The 20758-nt window shown below is 43.2% G+C and overlaps 1 protein-coding gene across 1 annotated transcript in view; it reads right to left on the reverse strand.

Annotated features, from left to right (window-relative positions):
- The window catches only part of LOC111869297 (alpha-2A adrenergic receptor), a 482426-nt gene that overhangs the window by 205764 nt on the left and 255904 nt on the right, over nucleotides 1-20758 (reverse strand). The window lies entirely within an intron of this gene.

The raw sequence follows: 20758 nt of genomic DNA on the forward strand, positions 1-20758 counted from the left end.
TCATAATCTATCTTTTATTCTTCACCGTAATTCAAACTTCATGTACAGTGACTATCAATAAATTTTACTACTGAATCGTTTGTTTTTAAAGAGTTTAAAATTTCAATTTGTCTCATCAATCATTTTCTATACTTCAGCCAATCCAAATCTCCTCATATACTCGTAGATTTCTAAGCAGTCGGTAACTCGATTTGGCATTAAATACCCTGCACATGGGAATCTATCTATGGCTCTATAACCCTTTGGAACTTGGCCAATTTTTTGGTACCTTAATCCTATACACAGTAGGCAGGACTCTTTGGGTGGGTGATCAGCCGTCACAAGGCCGCTACCTACGCACAGAACAACACAAACACAAAATAAACGCACACAAACATCTACGCCTTCAGTGAGATTCGAAGCCATGATGCCAGAGTTCGAGCGAGGGAAGACGGTTCATGCCTCAGATCGCGCGACCACTGCGATGGGCACTTGGGCTTATATTCTCACAATTTGTTTTTATTCACGTCCGGTCCCTCTGACAAAACGCACTGAAATATGCAGCGCCCCTGAAACTGCAGCCCACAGGGGTTGCGAACTTCCTGCCCTGTCACTGCAAGATTTATATCCACGGCGTGGGCGCAAGTGTTCATCTCCACGGACAGCAGCTCTCCCAGAGAGGAACCCAGCTGATAAGGAACTTTCTCCCGTCTTACGTTACCTCAAAGGTTCATTAGTGTGTTCAAAAAGTTCGAAGACAAGATATGCTGGACGCTTAATAGCCGTACTTTTATGACCACGGTAATGGGCTTTCGTGCTTCATCATGATCATCATTAGCGAAACAGCCCATTTTAACCCACAACCTCCCCCCCCTTTAGAAAATTCTGCCATTCTGCGTCCGATTTTCGCTCCTTTCGATTTCGCGACAATAGTTATTGCCACGTGTATTTATTATTATTATTATTGGAGGGGGTGGGTTTCCCCATGCACCGCGACCAGTGGTCTATTGTACGTCCCCCTGTGATATTCTAACAGTCTCTATACCCTACCGATACTGGTGCGCGCCATCAGTCCCGACTCAGCCAGCGAGTTCGGCCTCTACTGACTCAGCGGTATCTAGATGCTTCCCCCATCTACCAGAGGCGTTAGAGACTATTGTTGGGCGGGAAATGTCCTTAATAATTTGGTTCAGAGGCCTCCTTGAGGCATGAGGTTCTTTTACGTGCCGTAAAGCTACGACACGGGACACACGGCTTAAAGTCCCTTCCGGAGGACTTGTTCCCTGAATTTTTCCGCCCTTAAAAATTCCACCACCTCTGCCGGGTTTGAACCCGCGTACCTTGAGTCATGAGGTGGGAACGTTACCCCTAGACTACGGAGGCCGCTTATTGTCACGTGTAAGGGTGAATACAGACGGTGTATTTATTGGTGAATGGATTTATTGACACGGAACTACAAGCAATTACAGCGCTATAGCTGATTTCCACGCTTTACAAATCACTATACTGTAATCCTTCTCACTCTGCGTTCAATAGACGTTTTCTGGTAATGACTCTTAAGAATGGAGATCTTTCAGTATCCATTGCCCGCTAGTTAACACTCAACAGCTGATACGCTATCTCTTGACAGCCTCCCGTGCAGAATTCAGCTTTCAACTAGCAACTGACAACTCCCAGGTTAGCGGCCATTTCACACGAACCTCCTAGTCTTATCTTCACACCTTCGCTTCCAAATAGTGGGTCAAAGTCAAAGTCACACTGCAACTGATTGTCAGTCAGTCAGTCTTTGTGTCGAGTCCGATCTGGTGCTTGTGACCATATATGTATAACTGGGTCGCCCCAGCTATCTTCCTTATAACCCCGCTGCAAGGACTGAGTAGAAAATATCGTTTCCACCTGTAGAGGCGTGTTTACAGCGTCGTTGCATAGCAACGGTTTTCATCTCGTTGTTTCTTTCGAGATCTTTCCTTAGCAGCGGGTTTATATGCCACAGTACTTTTATAACAAAGCAACGTCATAAGCCTTGCATCCAACCTCCAGAACTGGGGCAGTAAGTCCCCTATTTATGTCCCGTAATGAATGTGTGGCCCAGTTATATCCAAGACAGCGGATTCCCTTTACGTAGCTTTCTACGATTCACAGGATATGGTGGGGGTATCCTAATCCACCTTCACACGGGGACTTCACAAGAAGAAATTTATATGCCACTTAACTACTATATAAATCCGGGTACATGGAGACCGCGAGCACCAGGCCACGCCTTATTTTCAGAGTGAGAAAATTACGTTATTTTTTGGTAAATATCATTGTAATTAGCAATTATAATTTCCCAACCAAATTTATACTTAAAAGCGGAAGTCAAGGCGATTGCTCGTTTCCATTAAGTACTACCGGTAAAATAATCAGGCCTTAGGACGAGGCGCCCAATGAGATGGGTTAGAGAGTAAGCAGCAGTGACCTACATTAAAGCATTATACCTCCAGTGCCATAGAAAAACAAGAAAACTGTGAAAATTCTTAACCAATTAGCCGAGATTCGAGCCGGGGACCTCCAGAACACGTCTATAGCACCGGCGGCTTCCGAAACAGGAAAATTGACTCTAGTTATTGCATTTGGAGCTAAATCAGGGATAATACACTGACACAGGCCATGATAGTTTCGTCCTTAATATTTCAAGGTCACCGAACACTAGTATCATCTCATATTCGACTCCAAACAGTTGATGGAACGTCATTAAAGAATCTACGATCGATCCAAGTAGCAGCATATGGTGTGATTCTGTAAGTGGACTATCGAAGCATTGCGACTGAGGCTGCAGTGGGTTTCAGCTTGAAGGCCTCCTGGGAGAGGCGCAGGAGAAAGAGAGAGTTCTGTCGGGTGGGAAGCAACCACTATGTAACCAACACAACCTCCAAGTTTTCTTTTCTCAGGCCAGTAAAGTAAACTTGGGTGAAATATACCTGCTGTTCTATAGAACAACAAAAATCAGTGAGGATATTTAATAATATTTTGGCAATGGAGTCGGGCAACTCAGTCTCTACAGCGATGGGCTACGTGCCGGAGTGTCCGGGTTCGAATCCCAGCAGTAACACAAATTTTTCTCAATTTCAATAATGTGCAGAACTGCTCTTGGGCCCATACATTGCCTTACACGATGTGTATCGCGGATTTTTTCTCCAAGGGTAAGGTGGCAGAGGCATGAATTTCGTTAAATAAATTAAAAATAAATTAAAGCACACATAAATAAAAATTTTGCGATAATTATCACTCATGCCGGACTGGAAGTTCGAAGCAGCTGTCTTCACTATATGACAGTTAGGTACTGTGACATATCGACCCACTGCTAGGCAACGGTTCGATAAATAATTTCCAGCAGAGACAGATTCTTGGTGAAAATCACGTTGCTGGGTAATGCGTACAATGATATGCAACAATAAAAATATCCATTGCTAGATAACGAACAAATAAACACTCATTCTTGACCAAAGAAGTGGTGTTTTCTATGGATCCGCTTCGAGACTATGTAAGTGGTATAGAACTGAATCGAATCAGAACGAGAACGAGAATGGAGCGAATCCTCGGCAGTCAAGGAAGAAGGTTTCGTCTGAAGATTGACTGTGAGTTATTGTAATTGATTGACTGTACATGAAGGCGCTAATAGATCCAAAAATGCAATCCAAACACCGTTATTATTAGTCACGGAGCCTCAAACACATGATATATGCTTTCTGTTTATTAACCACTGCGTGTATGTGCCTAATATGTATATGCGAGGCTGAATTATCTCATAAATTAGTGTGCAGGGATTCCTGTCACGCGAACGATACAGCTTAAGACACAAAGTGTAAATGTGATCGTTTTTGTTCGAGTTACGTTGAGTCGACACGCGTCAGCCGCCTGCAGCGGACCACTCTACGGCCTCAAGCTCGCTCCAGCTGGTTCCCTCCCCCAAAATCGATAACTCGGGCCGACCTGGCTCCTTGTTTTATAATTCCACTCTGCGAACATCCAGATGATTAATGACTTCATACGTTACTTAACGACGCTAAATCAGTTACAGATTATTTACCGTCGAATGAAATTAACTAACACAGACCGTGCCATAGTTCAGGCGGTAAGCAGTCAGCATCCCATTGCGGAAGCCCAGGTTTAAGGCTTGGTCTTCTTATGTAGGATTGTTGGTGCACAAAGCGGCCTGGTGCAGGTTTATTCGTAGTACTTCTGTTTCCCCTGCCAATTGCCATTCTACCAATTGCTCCGTACTCGCCTATCATCTCGGGCTGGTACAAATAGCCAATTAATGCCCAAGTACCAAGTTGTCTGTCTTACAAACACCACACTAAATTAGAAAACTGCCTGAGGCTGAGTCCTCTTTGAGCCTCCAGTAGCTCAGTCACTCAAGAACTTTCAAACATCTTGCGGAACCCGAGAGTTCATTACCATGTTCACAAGAAAGCTCCACATTTCGCTATCCTGAGCCAGATGAATCCAGTCCATATTATCCAATCCTCTTCCTCTAAGATACATTTTAATATTATCGTCCACCTATCCAAATGAAATTAGTGTATGATAATGTACTGTGACATGTAGACCCATTGCCAAGTAAGAAGTGTGAAAACAGGCGACAGTACAACAGCCCTGCTAGGTAACAGCTCTGTTGACATGTTTCCCCGGGAACGAGGTAGCACGCAATAATGAAAGAAACGTTTTCTGTGCGGTGAGCGCCCGGGATATATAACGAGGACCAACCGCTTACTACTGCAGACAATGACTTTGACAAGAGACAGACTCGTCCTCTCGTCAGAGAGGGCGCCACACAATAACAAGACTGTAACTGTCAAACAGTAATAAATATCTGGTCATGAGCCCAAGATGGGGTTCGACGCCAAGACCGACTGACTGACCGCCAGTCGCAATGTGACATTGACTTTGATTATGACGAAAGTTAGAATAGCAGGAAGAAGGTATGAGATGGCCGCCAGACTGCGAGGACGTGAGCCACGGGAGCAGAGGAACTTCCGCCGTTGGAAGACGTTACCAAGCAGCGCAGTGAAGACAGCGACTGAGATCACTAGTCTCTGCGCAATAGTGACCCGTAAAGAGGAGTAACGAGTTGTATGTCGAAACGTCCAACAAATCTGATTACCAACCCCCCCCCCCGTGTCTTGTCACTGAGCAGGTGGTGATGATACAAACTGGAAGCATTCTGGTTGGAATTAGCGCACCATATTTCAAAATGTTAACAAGAAAATGCTGTCAGATCGAATCAAGGAAACTGAGATGACAGTGAAGTGAGCACATCATTTTGCTGCTAAGAGCAGAACCTGTAGCAAAAACAGTTTCATAACACAACACTACACAACAAGAACATTTTGACACGAAAGAGAACTTAGTTCTGAAACTACATATTCACTTACGGTACAGTGATTACAAATCTAGAAACAAAATATTGGATTATATTATAGTTTCGTGTACTGAATTTTGACACAAAAGGTGCGTCTTCTTTGATATATTTTGAAATTCTGTGTTTGTGAAACACGAAGTTAGAATATAATGATTTGTTTCTCTCATCTTGTTCCAACTTTGGAACATAGGGCTGATTTCTCAGTTTCATGTTCATTTTACAGACGGCAGGACTCCTTGGACGAGTGATCATCTCGTCGCAAGGCCTTTACCTAAACACAGGACAACACAGACACACAATAAACGCATACACACACCAGATATCCATGCTTTGTGTGGGATTGAACCCACTATCCCGGCTTCCGAGCGAGCGAAGACAGTACATGCCTTAAACCGCTCGGCTACCGTGACCGGCAGTGTATAAGAATAATACATAAGAATTCAGTTCGTACCTCACAGGAAACAGATCCGAACCCACGATCCCGGCTTCCGAGCGAGCGAAGACAGTACATGCCTTAAACCGCTCGGCTACCGTGACCGGCAGTGTATAAGAATAATACATAAGAATTCAGTTCGTACCTCACAGGAAACAGATCCGAACCCACGATCCCGGCTTCCGAGCGAGCGAAGACAGTACATACCTTAGACCGCTCGGCTACTGTGACCGGCTAGTGGTTTACTGGTGACTAAAAATTTATTCACTCCGCAGTGTTGTCTCCACCTTGTCGTGGTGGTGGGGCTTGCGTGGCTGTATGACCTAGAGAGCTATGCCGGTGGTAGTTTAACTACAGGTAGGGTCACCCACGCCCGAAAAATCAAAGGGTATAGTCCAGACTAAGAGAGATACCCCGGTCCTCTAGCTTGGGGGTTGGACGTGAGGCTAACAACCTCATCCTGTAGAAAGAATTTTGTTCAGAAACCTAACAACGAGCCTCGGGTCATCATGCGTGGGTCCATTCCTATGGCAGCACGCATTGGTTGTGGAGACTGGTTGTAGAGGAAGCCAAGGCTCACCCAGGGCTGTACGCAGAGTGGTAGGTAGGTAGGTAGGTAGGTAGATAGATAAAAATTTATTCTAACATGTACGATAATTGATGTCTTGCATTGGAAAGTATATGGTAACAGAACTGTGCACTGTACTTTAAGCTGTCACGATTGTTGTTTACCCAATTTAGCTTATGTCCTACATGTTATCGAAAAAAGAAATATGGAAAATCTATTATACTGTGTAATCAAAGAAACTTTTTCTCTCTCGGTCTGATGCTAGTCATTATTTTCAATCGCCTCAGAAGATAACAACGTCATGTAAAGTGGCAGATGTAATTTAATGATAGGCTGGAGAAGACTCGGTTAAGTTTCCTGACAGAAACGTCAATACCAGGCTGTGACATTTGGAACATAAGATGATGTATTTACTGTTGATCCTTGAACGCTCTTACCCGATTCTCTCTAACAGTAACGCCTAGTCTGAAGCAACTTCTCTGGCAGCGTTGTGTGGCGTACAGTCGATACAATACCCCAAAGGCGCATGGAATGAGCAACTTCAAGCGATTATTATACGTAACAAAGAACTGCTTGGTATCAAGTTCGCCGACCGGCTGTCAGTCACCGATTGGTCTAACTCCTTAAGGAGGAAAGTAGGGAGGGAACAAGGAGACTGGGAGGCCTGACAGTTCGGTTTAGAGGTCAACGCAATTCTTCGAATATGTAACTAAGTTCAGATATCTGAAAACGAGAGTAACAAATCAAAATTACATTCACGAAGAACTTAAAAGATAAGATCATATTAACAGAATGTCTTGTCATGCAGCTGAGTATATCCAATTCCATGGAGCCGGGATAGCTCAGTCGGTATAGCGATTGGCTACGGACTGGACGACCCAGAGGTCGGAGTCCGAGTTCCGGTAGGGTCAAGAATTTACACTTCTCCACGTCGTCCAGACCGGCTCTGGGGCGTACCTAGTCTCCTATCCAACGGGTACTAGGGGCTCTTTCACTAGGGATAAAGCGGCCGGGGTCTGAAACTGACCACTCACCTTCAACTAGTGCCGAGGTCAAGAAAATATGGATCTATTCATCTATTCCCACAGCTGGAGGTTTCATGTTACCAAATTAGACGGCGTTATATTCTAGAAGACAGGCAGTGAAATAACTGAAACGTATGTCTTGAACTGTCAAAAGAGTAAGATATTGCATGATGACATGAGTTTTCACCTGTACCATTAACTCCGAATTCATGAAGTGGGGTTTTCCGCTATTTATGTTATATATGAGTCGTCTACTTCATGATCGGAAAAGTTAAAAAATATATGGACTAATATTAGGCTTCCCCGTGTGGAGGAGTGTTAGAATACCTCCACCGTAGCCCTGCGAGTCGTAGAAGACAGCGAAAAAGGAACCCTGTGCCTGGGGGAATAACTGGGCCACCCTGTCGTTGGGGACGCAAATACAGAAACCTAATCCTCCAGGTTGGGGTTGGATGGAAGGCTGGTCACCCTGCTCTATAAAAAATAATATTGTTGCGAAATACATAATGTCAAACCCGGATTATCTGATTCACGAGACAAAACTGGCAGAACCTTCTAAGGAAGGCTGTGGCTCAAAATGGGTTGTTTCGCCAATGATGAGGATGATAATGAATATTAGTCTATTGTGTCGACCTCTCAGTGTCAAAACAGGATATAAATTTATTGCGCGGAAAAGTGAGTAGATATAATGTAGTATATGCCTACTAAATTAACAGATTATGACTGATATATTCGAAATGAGTTACATTAGCACAAATACATAATCACAGAATGGTTTATAATAATTGAAATCTATATCCTGCATCACAGATTCAATTACAAGTTGAAGCAGGAATTTGCAAACTGATGCTTTTGTCTATGGATATTACTTTGACGAGACCTCAAAATATTATACCTCATATACAAATCAAAGCCTCTGATATAGTGAAAATCTCACTTCGTGCATCTCAGAACCAGGTCTGAACATTTCAGTGCCTTAAGCAGTAATCATGTGCTATGTAAACATGTCACACAAACTGTATAGGCCTACAATCGATTTTCCTACAGCAGGTGCGTTTCTTGGCAGTTCATTATAAGCAGAAAGCAAACAAAGCAGCGGCAGTCCTCTGTACCATGGAGACACAAACGCTTCTGTAATCCCTAGAACTGTCTGGTATATTAATTCTCGAAAACACCGACGTAAATCCTTCATAGAGGAAAAGTGAAAATAATATGTACGGAAACAAAATCTAAACCTTCCCATTTCTGATCATTCATGTAGGGTACTCACAGCGGCGGTTACAAAGATATATCGCCATGTAGTAGCTCTGCTTGCCACCTGTTTCATGTCGATTTATTGCTCGGTTTATTTTTCGACCCCAAAGATGGAAGCGATAGAATCCTCCGAAACATCGGTTTACTTTCAGTGGACCTCATGGCGTTATGTCTCAGAAGACGGAACTCCTCCGAGCATTAATATTTGATAAGTCATCGTGAAATAAGACATGTAGTAGCATACACAAAATTCCATCCACATTCGCTGAAGATTATTAAGTTTAGTTTCGAGCGTTAGGGCTTTTGTAGAGAAGGAATTCTAGCAGGTCAGTATGGCTAAAAAAAATAGAAATAGCTGGTTACGATTATGAAAATATGTCAACTTGATTTTCACTAAAATCTGATAAATAATTTCAGTAAAATTCACGATGTATGGGTGTGGCTATAGACGTAGTATGGATTGGTGAATGGATTTGCTGAACACTTACACACACCACTAGAAATTACACTTTACACAACACTGACACGCATATACGAGTGGCCTCCGTCTATTACAGTCTCCACTAGCCGTTTCCCGGCAACGGCTTCTGCCGAGGGAGATTTTCAGCTTCCAGCGCTCAGGTCCTCTTGCCACATCCGCCAGTGCAGAACTTTTGTCAGCTGACAGCTCAACTAACTAGGCTCCAGACTGGCGGCCATTTCAGACCAACCTCCTAGTCTTCTCTTCACAGGCTGACTTCCAACTGACACCTGAATTCTCTCACACACCAACCAGCTACTTCACGTCACTCCACTCAACTGAGCTGCTGACAACTGACTCGGATGGTGTCCTCATTATATAACTACGAGGCGGACCCACCAGAAAACACCATCTCCAATAATCTATTGTCATGACGGTTACCTAGCGATAGATTGGATATCGTTTCCGAAAGAACGTGTTTACCGACCGTTAATTAGAAAAGGATGTTTTATCCGCTTATTATATAGAAATGGCTGTACTCGTCTTCCGTTTCGAGATCTCTGCCCAGCAACGTGTCCATACGCCACAACACAAAACTTTCACATAAGAATTCCATTTATTTTCTTATGTAAAATGAAATTTATTATGGGTCTGTATGGCTGAAAAACGAAAAAGGAAGACAGCTTTTCTTAAGAGTCGTCTATATCGATTAAAAAACCTATTTCTGTTCTGGTACCATGTCACAGACAGGTAGACGGACGGAGAGACATGATCTTCACAAAAGGATTACTTTTTCTTATTTTGTAAACTGACACATAATAATGACTACTGAAATTATGGTCCAAGCAATGTTCCTATGAGATGTTTGAAGGTACAGTAAACGTAAGCAGTGACAGAAACGCCCCTTTGGAAATCACATATCTGCTCTCATTACCGAGTACATATCATTTCCAAATTCATTTCCGATTTTACATACCTCGTTAGAACTGATGTTACTGGAGATACTTCCTTTATTGCGCATCCATGTTTACCGTCTTCTGGCCTGTGACGCCGTTAAATCAGGCAGACAGGCACAACAAGTCTGAGGAACTGCTGTACCCTGAGAATGGAAGCAGCAGATTTCCACTGAAATGTTTAAATCTTTCTAGTCAATTACACAACGCCAGATCCCAGGAGACCATACTACATAGAAAATTTGTCTGAAATACTTTTATTATAGAATTGGAGATATAGAAGAAGCGAGAAACTGTTAGCTTATATCTGATCAGATTTGGAAATCTACACTATTAAAATGTTCTGGGAAGTTTATTGTGAGAACCATAGCAATAGAAGAAGGAGAAGAAGAGGGGGGATGGTAATGACAGACACTACATTGAGGGGGGGGTAAAAACTATATCTCCGATTTTTAAGGTTCCCAGGCAGTGCCCACTTGTCCTTCTGGTATAGGTAGATCATATAATCGGATTTTTTTATATTTTTATGACGCTGGAAGGGGTGCATTATAGTAATTTTTTTTTGCTAACGTTGAGAGGGTTGTATTAGGGGGAGTCCTGCATGTGAGGCATGCAGTGCAACTCGCCTACTTGCCTTTGATGCGTGACGGACGGAATAGAAAACGACACCTCCAACAATTCTTCCTTGCCGCGGAAAGGTCTCTACCGAGTTGTTACCTAGCAACAGTGTGGGGATACGTAGACACACGCTTCCATCAATTCACCTACTGTTGCGTGTGTTTTAGTTGCAGCGGTAACATTTTTACTGAGCCTCTGCCTAACAACCTTGGGAGGGATATCAATACAGACACAGACTGATTGGAGAGATTTATGAAGTGCGCCGTTGATATGAGCACAGATGTCAGGATATACATACCGACTTTCATGAGGACTGGTTCAGGTACACAGACACACAGACGGGTTGGAGATGGAATAAGCCTTCTTTAGGAAAGTAGGCTAAAAACTGAACGTTTCTCTGTGCAGATTGAAGCATTTAATGCAACTTATAGCCACAATTTATTTTCATAATATATATTTTTTCCTTAGTGGGGTGTGACTAAGTCCCTTCTACTGCGGCCACTTCTGGCCTATTGTACCAGCCCCAGATGATAGGTAAGGGTGATTGTGGAGCAATTGGTGGAATGAAGATTGGCAGGGGAAACCGAAGTATTTGGATAAAATCTGCTCTAGCGCCACTCTGCCCACCACAAATCTCACATGACCAAACCCGGGCTCGAACCCGAGCCGCAGCTGTGGGAAGCCAGCGACTAAACGCGCGGCATCTTATGAGATGTACGTGTGCACAGGCACACATCAGCCTTTAGAATGCACTTTATCTGTTAGTAGTTTCTGTGTTAATATAACTGCGCTTTCACAACAGCAGAAATTATAATGCTTTGGCACTCGGAAAGAAATTCCGAAGTCAAATTCCACTGTTGCTGAGCCAGGAACGCCGGGATTAATACAAACATTTGTAGTTACGTCCTCTGGTTCTTCCTTTGGTATATTTTTTACACCGTAGAATATCGATCAACTGCTGGAGGCAGGCAGTCTAGTGGCAACGACAATTGTTGGAGAGTGCGACCTAATTAGTGACAACAGCGCCTGCTCGCTCAAGTGCTGTGTCACGAGGAATCGTGGATTTCACCCTTAACACCGAGACACTTCTTGCTTTCCAGCTTGTCTCACCAACATGGCTCCTACACAGCCCCTTCCCACCCCCAAAACATCACGTGAACCTATATTTCTACATCTCGGATACAGCGGTTCTAAGATTAACTTCGGCAAAAACAATAATTAGTAATTTTCATAAAGTCGCGGGTTAAATTCCCGATGTCATAGGGGTTTCAACTGACCTAATCTTTCCAGCCGCATTATGGCCCTGGGGTCGACTGAGCCTCTAACAGAAATAAGTATCAGGAATTTTCCTGGGGGAGGGGTAAAGGGCGACCTGCGCATAAGGCTGACAACTTCACCGCCAACTGTGAGCCGATTGTTTACAAAATCTAGGAGCCTCGACGTCTCAGAAAGCTATGGGTGTCCACTGCCTGTTATAGGGATAGTTTTACCGTTACCACACGATCATTAAAATAAGCATTTTGAGTAGTCAGAATATGGGTGCCAACCGCCTGGAAACAAAATGTGCCACTGTCCTTCAGTCTAGCGTATATATTGTGACATGACGCCTGAGAGCCGGAATAGTTCATTGATAGACAACGGCTCGGCAAACGCAATCACGTGAAAGCGAACGCCGCAAAGATAGAAGAGCGATGTCTTCTGTGGTCAGCGCCGCGCTCGTTGCTAAGCAAGTGTGACGTAAACACATCTCCGCAGCAGTGAATCAACACGCAACAGAAGAGGAAGCTGTGTGTTGGGTGGGGATCGCCCCGACGCACTTCGTTGTGGAACTCCCGGTCGAGGAGGGGTGGAATAACTCCATCGTAGCCCTGCAAGACGTAGGAAGCGACGGAAAGAGAACCCAGTGCCTGCAGCTATAACCGGGCCACCCTTTTCATGGGGGTTATATATACGGAGACCTGGCCTTTCAGGTTTGAGTTTCGAATCTGAGACAGTAAATATGGTCACTAGTCCCGCGGGATTCGGACCTGAGAATGACTGCGGTGGCGAGGACCAGCAGCAATAGTAAACGACACATCCATCCTCTCGTCAGAGAGGATGTTACATAAGGACTATAACTGCAAGTAGTCTGTTTCAAAATAAAACTACTAGTAATGAGTCTTAAGGGGCTTGTCGCCAAGATGACCTGACTGGCGGTAAACCGATAGTCGTAAAGTTAATCTGACTGTGATTAGAATTAGACTGGAGCCAAGTTCAGGAGTTGGTAGTCGCAGCAGAGAATCGAGGGCGTCTCCGGAGTTAGCAGTTGGCAGAACAACAGCAAGAAAGGAATTAGGCTGTGAAAAGTAGACTTCATATATGATCTCAAATAACAGTGAGGCTGTAATGAATCCGTTGCCAGGATACGACTAGTGAAGCCAGAAGAAAGGAGACCACTGGGAAGACCAAGGAGTAGATGGGTGGGCATTATTAAAATGTATCTTAGAGCGACAGGATGGGATGGTATGAATTGGATTGATTTGGCTCAGGATAGGAACCAGTGGAGGGCTCTTGTGAACACGGTAATAAACGTTCGGGTTCCATAAAATTCTGGGAAATTCTTGAGTAGCTGCAGAATTCACGGCTCCTCCAAAATGGTTCAACTCCATAGGTAAGTAAGTAAGTAAGTAAGTAAGTGAGTAAGCATGCTTTTCCAATTTCTTCAATATCTGCTGCATACCGAACCGTCTCGTCCGTCTTAATTTGAATATTATATAATCATGTTTTGATGGGGAGAAGTTATTAAGCTCATCGCTATATAATTACGTAACTTCAGCTTCCTCTTGGACATAAATATTTTCCCTCGCAGATCCAAATACTCGTACTTTCTTGGGGGCCTTTTTCTCGGGAAATTAGATTTTGCTTCAGGAAATTTCGTTTAAAAGATAATTTTCATGGAACATTCCACTTCTGTAAAAATAAGGAATTAGAGTACAAAGCAATGCCAGCTAGAGATCACGTGAAGTAAAGAAAGTCTATAGCAGTTTCCTTTCCACTGGCTCTACAACCGCCTTAGGCCCTGGCCTCTGATTTTCAATTTCATGATCATTTACAGACGGTAGGACTACTTGGACGAGTGATTCGCTCATCGCAAGGCCTCTACCTAAACACAGGACAACATAAACACAAAACAAACACGTACAAAACATCCATGTCTTGTGTGGGATTCGAACCCACGATCCCGGCCTCAGAGCGAGCGAAGACAGTACATGCTTTAGACCGCTCGGCTACTGTGACCGGCAGTGTATAAGAATAATATATAAGATTTCAGTCAGTACCTCACAGGAAAGAGATCCGAACCCACGATCCCGGCTTCAGAGCGAGCGAAGACAGTGCATCCCTTAGACCGCTCGGCTACCGTGACCGGCAGTGTATAAGAATAATATATAAGATTTCAGTCAGTACCTCACAGGAAAGAGATCCGAACCCACGATCCCGGCTTCCGAGCGAGTGAAGACAGTACATGCCTTAGACCGCTCGGCTACCGTGACCGGCAGTGTATAAGAATAATATATAAGATTTCAGTCAGTACCTCACAGGAAAGAGATCCGAACCCACGATCCCGGCTTCCGAGCGAGTGAAGACAGTACATGCCTTAGACCGCTCGGCTACCGTGACCGGCAGTGTATAAGAATAATATATAAGATTTCAGTCAGTACCTCACAGGAAAGAGATCCGAACCCACGATCCCGGCTTCCGAGCGAGTGAAGACAGTACATGCCTTAGACCGCTCGGCTACCGTGACCGGCAGTGTATAAGAATAATATATAAGATTTCAGTCAGTACCTCACAGGAAAGAGATCCGAACCCACGATCCCGGCTTCCGAGCGAGTGAAGACAGTACATGCCTTAGACCGCTCGGCTACCGTGACCGGCAGTGTATAAGAATAATATATAAGATTTCAGTCAGTACCTCACAGGAAAGAGATCCGAACCCACGATCCCGGCTTCAGAGCGAGCGAAGACAGTACATGCCTTAGAGCGCTCGGCTACCGTGACCAGCTCTATAGGTGTTTACCGTTATGAAATTGTATAAGGGAAAGGAAGATCCTTTACTATGGTCTAGAAAACCTGTATGTATTGCCGTACCGAATTACGAGAACTATAATAAATAACACACTGATGATGTTTGTGATTTATGTTCTAAGGGTTGTTCTTCATGCTCTATTTATTGACTCCTATCATCCCCTAGCGTGACTGGTGGGATCGACAAACTGGGGTATTTGATTACTTATTTTGTTCTGAATGTGTCTGGTGGACCGTCACCGTGTCTACCCATTATTTGATAAGTATCTGAAAGCAAAGAGAATCTGAATATTCCGAAAGAAAAACGCAATTTGTAAGAAATTTACTGTCAGTAATATAATTGACAGTTCATTGAGGTAGGCCTAGGCCCACTGGGGCTGTAGTGCCAAGGAAAAAGAAAGAAAGAAATATAATTGTCATTTGAAAAGGATATAGTGCAGTAGACTACGTAGATAGAGGCCAAAGATGGTACTGTCATGTGCAGGGGTGACTATAGATGGGGTTTGGATTGGTGACTCGATTTATTGGTCACTTATAAATTCTCGTTTGCTGACTAAATGCAATGGAATTTGTTTTTTATACACACGACTCCTAAGTACAAGTAATTAGAGCGCAAAAGCCAATTATCAGAGCACACGCTAAGCCTCTTCCAGCCTACTGTGTCTTCACCGGCCGTTCCGTTGCACCGGCTTCTAATAGTAGAGATTCTTTAGCTTCACGGGCTCAGGTCCTGACTTCACAGCCTCCCGTGCAGGATTCACAGGAAGGTAAATTTGTCCTTTGCTCATGAAACCTCGGCAAGTACTACAATGAAAACATAGTTCTGTTACCTCCATCTGTTGCATTATTAAAAATGTGCTTCATAGCAACCGTAACAGTTTTGCCGCGCAGTTGCGTAGCAACGGTCGCTGTTTACAGAGCCACCGTTTAGCAACGGGTCTGTACACCACAATATAGTTATGAACTTACGTGGCAAAGACAATGAAGGAGTTGATAGAATGTGGGTTTAGAGGTCAGGACAGGCATTAAATTAATCCATGAAGCCAAGAAGAAAAGCAGTAATAATTCTGAGCTAAGGGAAGATGAAAGTTAGTACATAATACGTCTATATTCTGCTGCAGCAACCGTGACATTCCTCTGGGGAGGGGTTTAAATTCTGAAAACAAAAGTTTGAAGTGTTTGCGGCAGCGTTATGTTGAAGAAATCACAAGGTTATTATTATGACTCCGTAAGAGTTTGTCTATACGCTCCGCTGATTACCATGCCATAAAGCAAACTTAGACTCTTCTGTTAAAATTCTGAACTACAGTAAGTTGAAATCAAAGTTGTGTTTCTACCTCTTCATGTTAGTGACACCCCGGAATATCTTTATCCGAGAAGGGTACCTCTGCTACGTAAAGTCACAGAGCTCTGTGTGCGCTCTTTGGAACAAGTTAATAAAATTTACAAGCAGTGAGAAAAGTCATATTCGCCTGTACGTCCCTCTTCAAACTGTTTCAACTCTTAAACCACGACACACATTTAGAATATATTTGTCTTACGGAACAAGTACTCATATTTTCTGGAAATTTTCAATTTAATGCGCCTCAGACCAAAAAAAATTTAATCACATTTAAAAAAAAATCCGGAATAGCTCAGCGAGGATAGCGATGGGCCACGGACTCAACGATCGATTCCTAGCAAAAAAATATATTTCTCTGCTCTAAAGCTTCGAGACCGGCTCTGGGGCCCACAGACCGTCCTGTCCAATTGATACCCAAAGCCTATTTCCCCGAGAGTAAAGCGAGATGGACGCGAAGCTGGCAGAGGTATGCCTCCACTCCCTTACACGTCTTCGTGGTGTGGTGTTTAATTAATTAAGCACAGAGACAACTTGACCTTTACTTTTACCATGGTAGAAAAGCAGGTACGAGTACAAAGGACGTAATATTATTACCTGTACATAGTATCTCTACTGTTGATTATACATAAAAACCTCCATGGCCTGTAGTCCGCAAGTGAATTTTCCGACCGAGCGACCGCCGCTTGTCGGTGAAGTTAATGCCAAATTTAGCGGATAGAGGGTGTCACGTGGTCAGCGCAAAGGATCTCCACGGCTTAACAAAACAATTTATAAGACTTTTCACTGTATTATCTATGATGCCAAAAATAAACAGATCCTATAACCGAAGGTAAGTATATCATAGGATATTATGAAGTTTTTAATGTGACTGAATATAATGAAGCCAGTACGATAAGACCGCCTCGTGTGACACGTCTTTCCGATCTGGAGTATATAAGTGACGGATCGGAGATCTCTGCTTCCATTATCACGGGCTGATAGACTCGTTCTCAAATATCTGTGATGGTGGATCAGGTCTTGAGTACGTAAGCTTACAGAAGAAAAGCCTCTTATCTTCAACAAGATCTCCCATGAAGCGGTTCTAGGGATCACGTTGCACAATTGAGTACTAACTTTCAAGAAATCAATAATTATATACATGTATTCAGTGGTTACTATACATATACAATTTATTATTATTATTATTATTATTGGAGGGGGTGGGTTTCCCCATGCACTACGACCAATTTGATCTATTGTGCGTCCCCCTATAATCTTCTACCAGCCTCTATACCCTACCGGTATTGGTACTTACCATCAGTCCCTACTCAGCCAGCGAGGTCAATGCTTCCCCCATCTACCAGAGGCGTTAGAGACTACTGTTGGGCGGGAAATGTCTTTAATTTAGCTCAGTGGCCTCCTTTGGAGACATTACGTTCTTTTACGTGCCGTAAAGCTAAGACACGGGACCCACGGCTTAAAGTCCCTCCCGGAGGACTTGTTCCATGAATTTTTCCGCCTTTAAAAATTCCACGACCTCCGCCGGGTTTGAACCCGCGTACCTTGAGTCATGAGGTGGGAACGTTACCCCTAGACTACGGAGGCCGCTACATATACAATTTGCTTTAACATACTGAAACTCTACAATCTGCCCACAGAGTGTATTTCTGTGTTCCATATGGTTCTCACAGCAAACCGCGGCTGTTTCCCCAAAGAGCACTGACCTTCGATCTTTGCAACGGAGACAATGCGTTTCCTGTGAGGAACCAATTAAGGGAACACTCTGGTCGTGAACCTCAAGGGGCGAGGCGCCAAGACGAAATGATTGGCGATAAACTGCCAGTCGTAAAGTCACTCTGACTCAGACTGTGACATGTCTAATAAGCCTTTCGAAAATATGGGATACTTCAAACGTTTGGGAAGGAGAGTAATGCAATAAAACTATGTTCAAGAAAAACATCAGAGGAGAATATATACGACACACAGTTCAGTAACTGTTATCATCCAATACCTTATCCAGACACTTGATTATTAAAATATAAGCGTACAAGATATTCTGAGAAATTGTGGGTCTTGAACGGGGTCCACTCATCCTCGTGGAGCTATTTCAAGGAAATATCGACTCTGGTCTAGAAAACCGAAATTAACGGCCATGGGAATCCGTTGCGCTTGCCACGCGACACTCTCTATCCGCAAAAGTTGGCATTAAATTCGCCGACAAACAGCGGTCGCTCGGTCGGTATAGTTCGCTTGCGGACTAAAAGCAATGGAGTTTGTTTTTTGTTTTTGTATAACATTTAATAATTCCATTTTCTGATATATATATATATAATATAAAAGGCCTTCTAGTCCGTTCTAAGTGAATCGACGTTTCGGAAGATTTCTGCTTGTTGCCTGTTTCATGCCGGTTTCTTCACTGGCTTATTCTTCGACCCTGAAGATCATACATATTACTGCAAAACTTGGGATTACTTTCAGTGGACTACACGGTGCATCTTGACACCTGTATCTTGTGCTTCTTTGTTATGGGATGTTATGACTGGATCTTCAGTATGCAAAATAAAGAACGAGGAAAACAAACAATTAAAGAAAGAATAAAAACAATACAGATGAAGAAATGGACTAAGACGTGTTACATCCACATCAATTCCTCCGTAGCTGTGAGTGGGAACATAAACACAGTCCAGTATCAAGCAACGGTAAAGCTGACAGTAAAGTAAAGATGGGAGCCTGGTAACAGCTGCTGTGACCGTGAACCGAACTGCTACAATATCGAGTCGTTAGCAAACAAATGCGCAGTAGAACTGCGCCGTGTCTCGCTGCTTTATGCTTCGTTTCGCCAGAAGTGAGAACTCTGCTTCTCTATCACGAGCGTGGGAATTTTACTTTTGCTTGACACCTCTGAAAGTTGGGGTAACCGACGGAAACTAGTTTAAACATGCCTTCAAACTCTCTAAAAGTCGATACTTGACTTCGTCTAGTCTAATATCCGTACAGATATACTGCATTTGTCGCCCTTAAATGTATATCTTTGTAAAATCTGTTTATGATGTAATTCTAAGATAAGGAAAGATGATATTCACACATATTTCATATTCATACAAGTACGTAATTCGCTTAGTGGGGGGTGGAGTCCAACAGGGCCCACTCGGCACGGCGGCCAATGTTTGGCCTATTGTAGCCTGCTCCGGGTGGTTATGATGATGGAGAATTTTGTAATTACAGGGGCAACCGAAGTACTCGGAAAAAACCCGCCCCAGGGCCACTTTGTCCACCACAAACCCCACTTGTTCAGACCCGGGATCGAACCCGGGCTGCCGCGGTGGGAAGCCAGAGACTAATCGCTTGAGCTATGGAGCGGCCATACAAGTACGTAATCTAGACAGAAGCTTTGACTACATGACCCACATATATAAGGTCCAAATCACAAGTTAGAATTTCATGATACTCTGTATAATGTAAGCTACACTTTCACTGTGCAGTTCATATTTTCAGTTTCTGTTTACTTTCCTTTTTCCTCTTCCTTTCTCTTTCGTTCCTTCAACATATGCTTTATTCACGTATCCAATTATTCGTTTTCTTCTTTTTCTGTTTTTATATTAATTAATGTATTAATTTCTTTATTCGAGATTCGATTCTCTAACGGCCATGATTATGAAGATTACCGGGATGTGACTACCCTGAAGAAGGAGGCATTATATTCCTGCGGAATGACGGTGAACATCTACCAGTCAACATTGAGTCACGCCTCAGAAGAGAGTAATCTTCATTTGTTTGCTTATTTGTAATTTCTTTCTCATTCTCTTAATTATCAATTGTTCTGTGTGTCGAGTTTATTTTTTCTTTCTTTCATTCGTTCATTCTCTCTCTCTTTTACTCACACATCTGCTTATAAATTTTTGCCTTTTCAAATTTAACATTCAGTTATTTACTTATTTATTGCCGATCTGTAATTCTTTTGGTTCTTCATTTTTGTTCATTCATTGCTTCCTTATTTTCATGCCTTCATTTCATCACTGTTCCTTCTGCAAAATATATTTTACGGTTGTGGCCTACAATACATTCGTCCAGCATCTATTGTTAAACTTTCACATAATCTATTTTTATTGATTTCTTTAATCTTTTCGGAGATGAAACAAGAAAAATGAGCATGATCTACTTTGCATGCGTTGACTCGAGATATATAATCAAATAGCTCATAAAAGTTCAAATGGACTATTATATAGTATATTACTGCTATGGCCATGTTGGTTTCTTGGCTTCTCCCACTTTGGAGCTGTTCTAAATCCTCTTCGAAATGGGCTATGAACCTTCAGATGGGGCATCAGTGTGTGTCTTGCCTTCCCATGAGAACTCAGATGTATGTGGACAGGTTTCAGAGGGTACTGTAAGGCCTGAGTCCATGTACAAGCACCGGTACACAGTGCAGTCACAGGGGATACCTCGGACACTTGTAACCGCCCCCTTTCCAGTCCTCTTCCTACTGAGAGGGGAACTAGCTTTCGTCGCTTCCGGTTCAATGTCCTATTTGGCAGGACATGGATTTGGGGACTCATCACGTTTGTCATCTTAATCAAACATCGAGGTCGCAAACCCTTTTGTCAATAAGGACTCTCAAGAAAGATTACGCTGTTATCCCTAAGGTAATCTTATCTTAAGTCAATAATAAAGGATCATA

This window comes from Cryptotermes secundus, unplaced genomic scaffold, assembly GCF_002891405.2.
Source record: "Cryptotermes secundus unplaced genomic scaffold, Csec_1.0 scaffold124, whole genome shotgun sequence".
Lineage (NCBI taxonomy): Eukaryota > Metazoa > Arthropoda > Insecta > Blattodea > Kalotermitidae > Cryptotermes > Cryptotermes secundus.